The sequence below is a fragment of the Limanda limanda genome, chromosome 10, assembly GCF_963576545.1.
Source record: "Limanda limanda chromosome 10, fLimLim1.1, whole genome shotgun sequence".
NCBI lineage: Eukaryota > Metazoa > Chordata > Actinopteri > Pleuronectiformes > Pleuronectidae > Limanda > Limanda limanda.
Window position 1 is genome coordinate 6,687,534 of NC_083645.1, and position 14,061 is coordinate 6,701,594.

The following is a 14,061-nucleotide window of genomic DNA, read 5'->3' on the forward strand; positions in this document are numbered from 1 at the left end:
AATGTAAAATAATAGTGTACCACATTTCTTGTCACCAGGAAAAAGTTGCATATCTGTGTCATTGAACAAACATGATACAACATGTTAGTCATTGATATTTAGAAGTGTATCTGTCATTAACAAATTGAGAACCTCTGGATAAAAAGCTTTCACAGTATATTCTCCAAAAAGCAGTTGTTTATTTTTCACTCTGGCTCACTAAACATAAAACCACGTCTGCTCTAGTTACCTGGGACATATTCCATCTCTCTTTATGGTTTTGCTAACATGGAATACCCTTCCAGCTCAGGAATTTATGCCGTCTTTTATGGCCTAGTAAATATTTGTGGCTGTGAACAGCTTCCAAGATAATTAAAACGTTAACTGTATGCTGTTATCGTGAATTGTGTGAGATGTAGAAGGTCGTCTGCAGCTTAATTTCAAACATCTAGGTAGCTGTAGCTGTAGCTGAATGAAAGAAAGTCGTGTCGTTTACATAATTTCTGACTTCATCCAGACTTAACATTCAAGATGCCAGATTTCACAGTACTGAACTGTGTACCTGGCAGGTGGTCTACAGAAAGTGTGATAAAAAAAAACACATCAGCGCAAAGAGTGCTGAGCACCACAGATGGAGACAATGCATGAGGGCACCACTCGCTTTGTAAAACATTTATTGCAGAACGGCGCTATCTTGCTTCCTATCTGATGAGCTGAGAGAACAGGCCTGTTTGAGTCAGAGGCCACGGCCGAGAGAAACACAGGGGAGCCAAGAGTGACTGAAGGAAAGAGAATAGCAAGACAGCACTGTGGGAGGACATGAATTGTCTCCGTTACCTCAATTCTCAATGGAAAAGACAGCCGCATGAATGCCCACCGTGAGAAATAAATGCAGAAAAGCAAGGGCAGGGAGAATTGGTGAAAGTGGAAAGAGATAAACAGGCAGCGGAATGGTAGGAGATAGAGAACAATGGAGAAATAAAAGATGCAGATAGAGAGATGGAGGTTGGGAAGGTGAGGGGTGTGAGAGAGAATTGGGAAGACGAAGTGAAGAGGAAATAAAGGAGAGAGCGAGAGGAGGGACTGAAACAGGTCTTTTTCTCTCCCCTGTCTGACTTCTGCTGAGTGCCTTGGGTGTCAAATCTATCTTACTATACTTAACTAGCACCGTAGGGACTCACACACAGACACAAGCGCTCGCACACACACACACACACACACACCTCCAGAGGGGGTCAGGATGAGAATTGTGGGGTCGTCACTCTTTAACACTGTAATCACTTGGATGAGAACAGGAAACTGTGTGTCTGTAAGTGTATGTGTTTGTGTGTGTACAGTGCTCTACTTTTAACCCATAAGCAACTTGGCTATAGTTTACAGAATATTCTGCATATGTGTATGAACACATCGGACATAAGCACAGAAGCACTACTGTACACTCCCCTCACGGGAGACATTAAGTGTAATGGCAATGTTTAAATGCATGGCCCTGTATTTGAGAGTCCACATTATCATCCACTGTCACGGGTATGGTGAGGACCCAAATGCAGCACAGGCAGACGAGATCTTAATTGGTAATGAACTTTATTTTTCACTGCAGTCTAAAACAGTTCTTAACAGTGGCAGGGTGAAAAGTCTTTGTTCCCAGTGATCTTCAGCGAGATCCGGCAAGGAGTGAGTCTGGTGTTGCTGAGTGGAGGCAAGGTCCACAGCAGGAGGATTACCTAGATGCAGACAGGTTCAGTGGTGAGCTGTGTAGCAGGCCGGAGCAGGTAGCAAGCAGGTAGCAAGCAGGTGGCAGGCAGGTAGCAGGCAGATAGCAGGCAGATAGCAGGTAGGTAGCAGGTAGCAGGCCGGAGCAGGTAGCAGGCAGGTAGCAGGTAGCAGGCCGGAGCAGGTAGCAGGCAGATAACAGGTAGCAGGCCGGAGAGAGAAATGCTGGAGGTCAGGCATTTACGCAAGACAATCTGGCACTGAAGCAGAGACAGGAGCAGGCTTATATGCAGCCAGGGCTGTCACAGGTGTGGAGAGTTGGCCTGATGAGGGGGCGTGGCTAACAGGTAGAGTGGAGCAGAGACAGAGGAGTGGAAAAATACCAGCAGACAGGAGATGAGCAGACTGTGACAGAACCCCCCCCTCAAGGGACGGCTCTCGACGTCCCAAGACGAATGGACCAAACCGGGTGGGAGGCGGGGGCCTGGAGGAGGGCTAATACTCGTCCGAGAGCCCAGTGTCCATCTCCAAGACCCTGGTCCCGGGGAGACTGTCGTCGCTGTCGTTTGGGGACTCCGACGGAGGATGTGGTCTGGGAGGTGGCCTGGTTCTGGACGTCTGGGTGGGGTTGCGTCGATGGAAATCCCTGATGATGGTGCGGTCCAAGATGTTCCTCCCAGGAACCCAGAACCTTTCTTCAGGGCCGTAACCCTCCCAGTCCACCAAGTACTGGAATCCCCTCCCACGCCGGCGAGACTGCAGGATACGACGGACAGTGTAGGCGGGACCTCCATCAATGAGGCGAGGAGGCGGTGGAGGTGGTGTGGCAGGAACCAGGGCGCTCTCTTGGACCGGTTTAACCTTGGAGACATGAAACGTGGGATGAACCCGCATGGATCTAGGGAGTTTGAGCCTCACTGCCACTGGGTTGACGATCTCCTGGATCTCGAACGGGCCGATGAAGCGAGGAGCCAGTTTCTTGGATTCCACCCGGAGGGGAAGATCACGGGTGGAAAGCCAAACTTTCTGACCCGGCTGGTAGTCTGGGGCCTTGGAGCGGTGGCGATTGGCGGCCGCGGTGTAGCGGTCAGCGGCCCGGAGTAGAGCCGCCCTGGCTCGGGTCCAAGTCCTGCGACAACGGCGGATGAAGTCCTGGACAGAGGGGCAGGATGTTTCTTTCTCAAGTGCCGGAAAAAGCGGTGGTTGGAACCCATAGGTGCACTCAAAGGGGGAGAGACCGGTGGCGGAGCTGGTCAAGGTGTTGTGGGCGTATTCTACCCATAGAAGCTGTTCGGACCAAGAAGTAGGGTCTTGAGACGTCATGCAGCGTAGTGCCGTTTCCATCTCCTGATTCTTGCGTTCGGTCTGGCCGTTGGACTGGGGGTGGTACCCCGAGGACAGGCTGACGGTGGCTCCCAGGAGCGAGCAGAACTCCCTCCAGAATACTGAGGCGAACTGGGGACCCCGATCAGAGACCACGTCCACTGGGATGCCATGGAGACGGATGACGTGGAGGAGGAGTAGTTTAGCCGTCTCTTTGGCAGATGGGAGTTTGGGCAGGGGCACGAAATGTGCCATCTTGCTGAACCTATCTACCACCGTCAGGATAGTAGTGTTGCCGCTGGATGGTGGTAGACCGGTGACAAAGTCCAAAGAAATGTGCGACCAGGGACGATGAGGCACAGGCAGAGGATGTAGAAGACCGGCAGGGGCATGATGAGCCGGCTTGTGCTGGTTGCAGGTGGGACAGGCATTGACGAACCCCCGAATGTCCTCATCCAGTGACGTCCACCAGAACCGGCGCCGCACCACGTCCTTGGTCCGTTGGATCCCTGGATGACAGGTAAGTTGAGAGCTGTGGGCCCATTGTAGAACCTCGGACCGGAGGTCAGGCGGGACGAACAGACAGTTGGGAGGGCAAGCACTTGGTCCGGGCTGGTCTTGGGCGGCGACCCTGACCTTCTCCTCTATCTCCCAGGTGAGTGTGGCCACCAGACGGGAAGAAGGCAGGATAGTGTCTGGGTCGGTCCTGTCCCCCTCCTTTTCCGAGAACTGACGGGACAGGGCATCGGGCTTGACGTTGCGGGACCCCGGTCGATAGGAGAGGGAAAAGTTGAAGCGGGTCAGGAAGAGTGCCCATCGAGCCTGGCGGGAGTTCAGTCTTTTGGCGGACTGGAGGTACTCAAGGTTTTTATGGTCAGTCCATACCAGAAACGGCAGTTTAGTCCCCTCGAGCCAGTGTCGCCACTCTTCTAAAGCCAACTTGACGGCGAGGAGCTCTCGGTTTCCAATGTCATAATTCCTCTCTGCCGGGGTCAAACGTCGGGAATAGAATGCGCAGGGGTGCAACCTCTGGTCGGAGGCTGCTCTCTGGGACAAGACAGCCCCCACTCCCGAGTCGGAAGCGTCCACCTCGACCACGAACTGCCGTTCAGGGTCCGGTATTTGGAGGATGGGGGCCGAGGTGAATCGTGTCTTCAGGGCCAGAAAAGAGTCATTGGCGGCCGTGGACCAGAGAAACGGAACCTTGGAGGAGGTAAGAGCTGTGAGGGGGGCCGCCACCGAACTGTAGCCCCTGATGAACTTCCGGTAGAAGTTGGCGAAGCCCAGGAAACGTTGCAGCTGCTTGCGGGAATCAGGGGCGGGCCAAGTGGTGACGGCAGAAACCTTGGCTGAGTCCATCTCCACGGTCCCTCTCCCTACAACGTACCCCAGGAAGGAGACAGACGAGACGTGAAACTCACACTTCTCGGCCTTGATGAACAGGGAGTTTTCCAGCAGACGTTGGAGGACCTTCTGGACGTGATGTACATGTTCCTCTCTGGAGCGGGAGAAGATCAGAATGTCATCAAGGTACACGAAGACGACCTTGTTGAGCATGTCCCTGAGCACGTCGTTGACCAGAGCCTGGAAGACAGCAGGAGCGTTGGTGAGGCCGAAGGGCATCACCAGGTACTCGTAGTGACCAGTGGGGGTATTGAACGCTGTCTTCCACTCGTCCCCCTCGCGGATCCGGACCAGGTGGTAGGCGTTGCGCAGGTCAAGCTTGGTGAATATGGTGGCCCCCTCTAGGAGCTCGAAAGCTGAGGAGATGAGAGGCAGGGGGTACCGGTTCTTGATGGTAATGTCATTCAATCCACGATAATCAATGCAGGGGCGGAGTGTCTTGTCTTTCTTCTCCACGAAGAAGAAACCTGCTCCAGCCGGAGACGAGGAAGGGCGGATGATGCCTGCCGCTAGACCGTCATTGATATATGTCTCCATCGCCCCCCTCTCAGGAACAGACAGGGAATACAGGCGTCCTCTGGGCGGCGTGGCACCGGGCTGGAGGTTGATGGCACAGTCATAGGGCCGATGTGGGGGCAGGGAGGTTGCCTTGGCCTTACTGAAGACCTCCCTGAAGTCCAGATACTCAGCCGGGACCCCCAGCACATCGGTAGAAGAACTGGTCGTGGCAGAAGGTCGTGGTGTGGCGGCTTGCTTGAGGCAGACCTGGTGACACGATGAACTCCACCCCAGGATCGCCCCTGTGGTCCAATCAAGGTGTGGATTGTGACGTCGGAGCCATGGGAACCCCAGAAGGAGAGGATGACGAGGAGAGTGCAGGATGTGAAACTGGAGTGTTTCATGGTGGTTCCCGGAAATTAACATCCGTATAGGCACTGTCAGGTGGGTCACAGTTCCCAGAAGTCGGCCATCCAGAGCGTTGGTGGAAACTGGAGCTGGCAGGGGAATCTGACCGACACCCAGCTGCAGAGCTAGGTTAGAGTCCATAATGTTGGCATCAGAGCCAGAGTCAATGAGGGTGGCGAGGGTCTGGGATCCCTCAGGCAGTAGCAGGCGGACCTGGCACAGGGATCGTGGGCTGGAGGAGGAGCTAGATGTATGACTCACCAGGAACTCCTTCCTTCCTGACGAGCCCGACCTTTTAGCGGGCACCTGGAAATAAAGTGTCCCGCTTGGCCACAATACAGGCAGAGGCTCCCCTCGCGGCGTCTCCTCCTCTCTTCTGGAGTTAGACTGGCCCGACCCACCTGCATGGGTTCAGGCTCCCCTGAATACCGGCAGCCAGAAAGCATCGATACGTCGGAAGCCGCTGGTGAAGGGGCGGGCTGGCGTCGTCCTGCGAGCCCCTGATGTTTCTCCCGCTGTCTCGCTTGAATGCGACGGTCGATGCGGGACGCCAGCTCAATGATGCCGTCGACAGTGGTGGGAAGGTCGTATGAAATCAGTTCGTCTTTAATGTAGTCAGCGAGCCCCATCAGGAATGCGTCGCACTGGGCAGCCTGGTTCCACTCACTGGAGCTAGCCTGGGTGCGGAAGTGGATGGAGTAATCGGCCACTGAACGAGACCCTTGCTTCAGACCCAGAAGCCCTCCAGAAGCGTCCGGACCTCGGGAAGCTTCTCCGAACACTTTGCGGAGCTCAGCGGCGAAGGCTTGGAAAGTGGAGCACGCAGGAGTGCGACGCTCCCACTCGGCTGTTCCCCACAGCCGAGCGCGCCCCGTCAGATGATTCACGGTGAACGCCACCCTGGCGTCTTCCGAAGCGAAGGTGTGGGGCTGGAGGGCAAACAGGATGGAACAGTTCGTGAGGAACGGGCGGCAGCCCTCCGCGTCTCCGGCGTAGCGTTCAGGAACCCCCACACGAGGCTCCGAGGCGGAAGCAGAGGCAGCCGGGACTGGTAGAGGCTGGACTGGTTCTGGAGGCAGAGGGACAGCTTGAGCAAAAGCTGCGGCGAGTTGTTGGACCTGCGAGGCTAGCAAGGTAAACGCCTGCTCCTGCTTAGTCACCGCCAGTCGAACATCTGCTGAGTTCGAAAGCAGCAGCGCCTCGTGGTGCTGGAGCATCGCCTCTACCTTCTCCAGGCGATCCATCGGCGTGTGCGCTGGGTCCATGTCTGGCCAGATTGTACTGTCACGGGTATGGTGAGGACCCAAATGCAGCACAGGCAGACGAGATCTTAATTGGTAATGAACTTTATTTTTCACTGCAGTCTAAAACAGTTCTTAACAGTGGCAGGGTGAAAAGTCTTTGTTCCCAGTGATCTTCAGCGAGATCCGGCAAGGAGTGAGTCTGGTGTTGCTGAGTGGAGGCAAGGTCCACAGCAGGAGGATTACCTAGATGCAGACAGGTTCAGTGGTGAGCTGTGTAGCAGGCCGGAGCAGGTAGCAAGCAGGTAGCAAGCAGGTGGCAGGCAGGTAGCAGGCAGATAGCAGGCAGATAGCAGGTAGGTAGCAGGTAGCAGGCCGGAGCAGGTAGCAGGCAGGTAGCAGGTAGCAGGCCGGAGCAGGTAGCAGGCAGATAACAGGTAGCAGGCCGGAGAGAGAAATGCTGGAGGTCAGGCATTTACGCAAGACAATCTGGCACTGAAGCAGAGACAGGAGCAGGCTTATATGCAGCCAGGGCTGTCACAGGTGTGGAGAGTTGGCCTGATGAGGGGGCGTGGCTAACAGGTAGAGTGGAGCAGAGACAGAGGAGTGGAAAAATACCAGCAGACAGGAGATGAGCAGACTGTGACATCCACCGCATATAATGAATATGAGACATAAACCCTCAGTAGAACACTGAAGTAGCTGTTACTTTGATCAGTTATGACCACATTTAAATTATTCAATAGCTTCACAGTATTTATTTGTGCCACTGTTAGAGCGTTCTATGCTTCCGATATGTGTTTTCTTCTGATTGTAAATGAAATAGGCTCTCCTGTGTTTACTTCTTTATCTGCTAGCATGTTGTTAGTGGCTAGCTGTTTAGCATTAGGGCTGAACGATTTTGCAAAAATATATATCATTGCGATTTTCCAAAAATATATATCATTGCGATTTTCCAAACAGATATTGCGAAAAGCGATTTGATTTGGGTTATACAATTTTTTCAATCAAGCGTCAGTTTAAAATTCACGTTGAAACATGTGAGTATTGCCACATTGATAACAGCCAAATATGAACTGCTCTATATCGTAATGCAAAGATGACAAATTTTTATTATTTTCTAATTTGCATTGGACAGAGAATATCTAACGCAGATCAATTATCACAAAAGTGACCGTTAAAGAGATAGTTCACCGAAAAATGAAAATGTAGTAATTATCTACTCACCACTTTGCCGAAGGAGGGTTGGGAGAATTGTTTGAGTCTAGTTAACACTTTTGGAGTCTCCGGGGTAAACAGTGTTGCAGCCAAAGTGATCCCTTTATTCAGATGTAATAAAACAACAGAAAAAAACACAACATTCCCCATTGCTTTGGTGGTGTCATCCAAGTTTCTGCATGTCCCAACATATATATTCGACTTGAAGTGGCGTCATTTACACTGTGTTTTAGGCCCAAAAGTCGGAAGTAGCAATGCTAGCCGACGTAGCTATGCAGACGAGCATAACTGTTTCTGTGAGAACGTGAACACGGCTCCAAGGAGGCTATCAGAAAGTATTTCTGTTATATGCCCCTACATGGGCAGGTCTACAGTGCACATACACTCTAGTAGACAAAGGGGGGTTCTACATGTGTGCTAAATGAAGCGTTTGCTTTGCAGACAGGCGTTTACTCTTTGTACTTGGCTATATGCACATTTAATGACAATCCCCCAAGGTGCAGGCAAACATCTGTTCGTAAGGGAATAGGTGGTGGCACTCTGATTGGTTTACTGCAGGTGATTCCCATTACTCAAGAGACTAATTACAACCTTTATTACCATGCATCTACCACAGTGACATTGAACTAACAAAAGGGGATTTGTACACATGCTAAGATCCTTAGCTATTATTCTTTATATGAAACAAACAGATCTAAACTAAAGACATGGGCAAAACAATTTGGGATGTCCAACGGTATATTTTTTCACTAACCACTCTAACTAGCCAGACAACTGTTCTGGCACCTCCTGGCCTGAAGCCTTGAAGCTTATAGAGTCATATTAAGGCTCCTGAACACAACACGACAGACTAAACAAAGCACAAGTTACCCTAAGTCAACACAAGTTATCGAAGCTTGATTTCATGCGTGTGTGTGATTGAATTAGGGGTGTGCTCTCACCCTGCAGTGACCCAAGGTAATAGGTTGATGCATCTTTGTTGAACACACGCACACACACACACACACACACACACACACACACACACACACACACACACACACACACACACACACACACACACACACAGTACATACGACGTACACATCCACTTATTATAACTGACAGAGCAGAAAGAGCTGCCTTCAGCCACCATGATGAGAGTCTTACTAGAAAGAAAAGTGGAGGGAAAGAGGCAGACTCAAAGAGCTGACAGGAGAGAGAGAAGGGATTGAGAGACAATGACAAGCAGAAGGACCAGCTTTCAGTCTGAGGGCTCTGAAGCTTCCGAGTCACTGCAGGCTGCCAAGATTGTATCTTTATCTGGAGGCAGAAAATCCAGATTTGGGGATTATAATGAGGACTGATATGAGCAACGGAGAAACACCCTTGAAATACTCCATTTGAGTGATGATAACGAACTAATTTCACAATACAATGTACAAATTACCCCTGAGTGTCACTTAAGAAAAAGTAAAATAAGCTATTTTGTTGATAACATTTTTAACAAGACGATAACACTGTAAAATATTATCACAGACATCATAGAAACCACTCGTTTTTTGTCTGATACTTAAAGGGGAACTCCACCAATTCGGTAGATAATATGTTAACCTGCAACATTGTGTGATTGCTTCTGTGCATCAGGAGCAGGTTTCCAAAGTTGGACAAAGAAGCCCTGATGATGCCGTTAGGGTTGTCATTTCTACTACAATCACACTGGTTGTGTTTCGTTTAGGACAATTACATGTATTGAACTTAGTTCCTTAAGTTAAGTGAACTCAATCATTTATGAGCTGAATTTGAGATTAATTAATGACTTGAGTCTTATTCAGTTGAGTCACATTTTAAAAGCGATGGGATGACGACTTACAATACTGCCAGCTTCTAGTGGCCATTAGAGGAATTGCATCCTCAAGCATTGTCAGCATCCCATGGAGATTAATGAGACAGATGGGACATTGGGAGACAATCTATTTTTTACCCCACACTTAAGGTTACTTTGACACAGTGCTTAGGCAGCACATGTTAATTACTCTCCTAAAAACTAAAAGACGGAGAGAAAGTAAAACCGGTGAAACTCCAACAGGGACATTACGTTGGTTTTGAAGAAAGAGGAAGAGTTTGACAGGGAGAAAAGTTTTTGGTCTGCAATTAAATTTCTGAGACACCACCACGGTCACCATTCACATCTAAACATACTTAAAATTCAACATTCAAATTCTGCACCCACTTTACTGTGCACTGATAGCAGGAGATGGCAGTAAGTAAAACAGTACTGTAGGAAAATATGTGAGGAAAAGTGATGAAGGGGGGAGTGGTGATATAGGCTGAGAGAGGGGCAGAAAAGAAAAAGAGGAGAGGAACACGGGGGGGGGGGAGAAACGGATGGATGGAGGCAAGGAGATGGAGAGAGGCGCGGAGGTTTCTCTATGTGTCTCATTACTAATGGAAGTAATGGAGTTTCATTCACTGTCGAGCAAATATTTAGTTACATTTCAGTATTTCTCTCAGACGCAGCTCCATCTCACCCGTACCCACCCCCCCTCCCCCTCCCTCTGTCGCTGTCCCTCCTCTTTCCACCGCGCTGTCAGTGCATCGGTGTGTAAGTGGTTTAGCTTGAGAGTAGAGTTGGAGAGACGTCTACTGGTGAAATGTGGTAGCGTCAGTTAGATTATACCTGTGTACTGTGATGATTCAAATAACATGCAAGCATTGCAGGGTTTCATTTCTAAGATAATTTTTTTTTTGCTTTAAAATTGTATCTCAGAGCTAAGTTTTATACTTCAAACAGAAAAGGAAAAAGGAAACAGCAACATTTAAAATTCCAATTCATCAGTGAATGGGATAAATCACAACATACTAAACTATATGTTGTAAAAATATAAATAAACAAACGCAATCAAAGTAGTTTGGCTCATCAAATATGTTCTAATGTTAAATTCAGTGAGAAGGAAGGATTATCAGGCAGTTTGATGCTGCTTGTTTCACAGCTGACCTCTGAATCAACTTGGAGATGTTGCACAGTTTTTGTTATTTTTGTAAAATGTAAAAGATTTACACCTCTGGCATAATCTGCATTAATTACTAAATTTGTCTGATACAAATCTATTAAGTGATATTCACACAAAGTCAGGCTGATGCACACACCAAGACTTTGGGACCAGGCTGAATGTTACTGCCACACACTTTCGCACAAAACCGATCAAACTCACTTTGTTCGTCTAATTTCATTTAGGTGATTAATGAAAATCTTGAGACATTTAGTTTAACAGCATGCGTAACCATCCTTCTAATTGCCAATCGTCTGACTGTGTGTATGGCAGCTCTAATGCTCTTCACTTGACTGTTGGTATGAATCTTTACAGATTGAAGTAAAGTGAGGTTAATGTTATTTGTAAGATATCAATCAATCAAATTTTATTTGTATAGCCCATATTCACAAATCACAATTTGTCTCATATGGCTTTAACAAGGTGTGACATCCTCTGCCCTTAACCCTTTTAACAGGGTAAAAAGAACGTAGTGACCTTGAGCCACATGTGAAGATCCCTCTCCCAGGACGAACAGAAGTGCAATAGATGTCACGTGTAAAGGAGAACTTTAGCAAGATAAGGGTTTTAGCAGCATTGAAAAGAATAAACATTTTGAAGCATATCTGAAGGTTAATGAAGTGATGGATTATTGTGAGTAATGGTCGAGTATCTGTGGAGAAATATTATATATCAAGCAGTCTTGTTGTAATTATAGTCCATGGTCAGCAGCCTCCACCATCAGGATCCACCATCAGGATCCAATGCCACTATAGTCCCCAGTCATTGTCCACTGCAGCCATCAGGTATAAGATGTTAATGGGAGCTCTTATTCTCGGCCACTTGTATGATTGCATCTGACGGTTCAGACCAGGTGGTGAGGTGAGGCCGTGCTCTCAGGTGGAAACACAGAGCTGCTGACTGCTGCTTCTCAGTCACGATGACACACTGCTTCTGTGGTGTCTGACCTCAGGTCAGTGGGAACACAGTGGGAAATCAATTATTCGGATAAAAGGCCAAATCATGCACTAAAATGATAATAATGTTGTGTTAAAAGCAATTTCACAGCATTATGTATATTATGTCCCTTAGCACTTTGCATATCGTATTCTATTAGAGTTTGTTGTCCAGGTATTACTCATGTTGTGGGGACTTGTCTTCCACATAGGGACAAAAAGCAAGTGTCCACTGGGTAAATGAAGAGATGTTCTAAGGTTATGTTTAGGTTAGGATAGGGTGACATAAGAATTCTTAGTGGTTCTGGTTAAAGCAAGTTTCTAACTGCATTTATGAAGCATTTGGCTTCCTCAACAAACAAAGCAGTTCAGAAGTCATGTCTCGTTCACACAGCGAGGGTGATGGAACTGCCACTCATTGTCCTCGTCTGAACTCCGGGATTAACGCTGGGTTTAGGAACTCTTTAACATGTGGATAGGAGCCACTGGGATCCAATTTGTTATTAGAACACTCACATCCTGAACTTAAGTGAAACTCTCCGCACAAAAATCTTAAAATTCTCCTTTACAAGTGAAGGTCCTGTGTGGTTGGCTAGGGTTAGGGAAAGATAATGTCTGGTTTAATACAGAAAAACTTGAGTGAGACACAACATGTTTATTTACGTTTAACTAAAGATCTTGTGTAGCCTAAAGCACATGTGGGGCTCTGGACATGAACCACATCTCTGGTGTGACAGTTCTGAACTTTCCTGCCTCAACCACTTCCTCTAGACTCGATGACCTTTAATAAATATGTAGCTTCATTTATTCAATCAAAGAACAACTGCTGACCTCTGTAAATACAGCTGTCAGAAAATGTAAACTGGTCCATACATGGCTTCAAACTGATGCTGGTTTAGTTTGTTAATGGTAATGAACACACACAGACACATATGCACTTCTCTCTATAGTTGTGAGGACAATCTTTGACATAATGAATTCCCTATAGCCAGTGTTGGGGAGTAACGGAATACATGTAACGGCGTTACGTATTTAGAATACAAATTATGAGTAACTGTATTCCGTTACAGCTACAAATTAAATAGATGGTATTCAGAATACAGTTACATTGTTGAAATCAGTGGATTACATGACGGTACTTCTCTGTTTCACGAGTTTAATCACTGTCTCGTAAATCCACCGGAGGCAAAGCCCCCAGGAAGCAGCTGGAGACCAGGGCTGCCGTAAGATCGCCCGGGCCCCCGGCGGCGTGAAGGAGCCTCACCGCGACCGGCTCGGGACCGTTACAGGCCCGGGACCGAGGCTCTGAGAGAGTTCCGTCGCTACCAGAAATCTACGGAGCTGCTGATCCGCAAGCTGCCCTTCCAGCGCCTGGTGAGAGAAGACCGACCTGCGCTTCCAGAGCTCCGCTGTCATGGCTCTGCAGGAGACCAGCGAGGCACGCAGGGTTCACACCGGACGCTGAAGCGCCGGGCAGCGCTAATAATATCACCCGTTGACCCAGTAGTATAAAAGCATATGGTCACTTGTTGCTCCAACATTAACTGCAACAGCGTCCCAATTTAATGTCATCTATCTTCAAGAACTTCTCCGCTGTTTGCTCCGTTCAATGTCGGGTGTCGAGGGTAAATGACGTATTCTCCGCCCCCCCCCCCCCCCCCCCCTCTCTTTTTATCTTTATGACTGCTTGTGTGTCTGTATGGAGGGGGGCATTTAATAATGTGATCGGTCAAATTGGTAAATTTAAAACTCCAGGACAACAGAAGGGGAATACAAACTATGGGATGCATGCTTTATCATTTATATCATATAAAATATGTCATCAATATCGTTTAAAATCATTTTTCAGTGTGTTTCCTGGAGCGATACGCTCGCGTCAAGCGCAAAAAATAGACTCGACGCCGAAACGATCGCTGCACGGCGCGAGGAAGCCTTGGCGCAGGGCGGGGCTTCAGCCTCCGGTGGGACCCGCACAGAGGTGGGAGTGGATGGGAGCCGGACATCCAGCTGGCCCGACGCATCGGCGGAGAGACAGTTTAAACTGCTGCTGCTCCACTGACTATAACAACGCCGCAATCATACACTTAAAAAATGCAATACAAACCGGAAGTATTCCAAGTATTCAGAATACGTTACTCAGATTAGTTAATGTAATGGAATACGTTACAGATTACATTTTTGTGCATGTATTCTGTATTCTGTAACGGAATACGTTTTGAAAGTATCCTTCCCAACACTGCCTATAGCCCCACACCCTAAACCTTACCATTACAACTAAATGCCTAACCCTAACCTAATTCTAACCCTAGA

At 48.4% G+C, this 14,061-nt stretch overlaps 1 protein-coding gene across 1 annotated transcript in view; it reads left to right on the forward strand.

Annotated features, from left to right (window-relative positions):
* The window catches only part of il1rapl2 (interleukin 1 receptor accessory protein-like 2), a 300,837-nt gene that overhangs the window by 270,876 nt on the left and 15,900 nt on the right, over nt 1-14,061 (forward strand). The window lies entirely within an intron of this gene.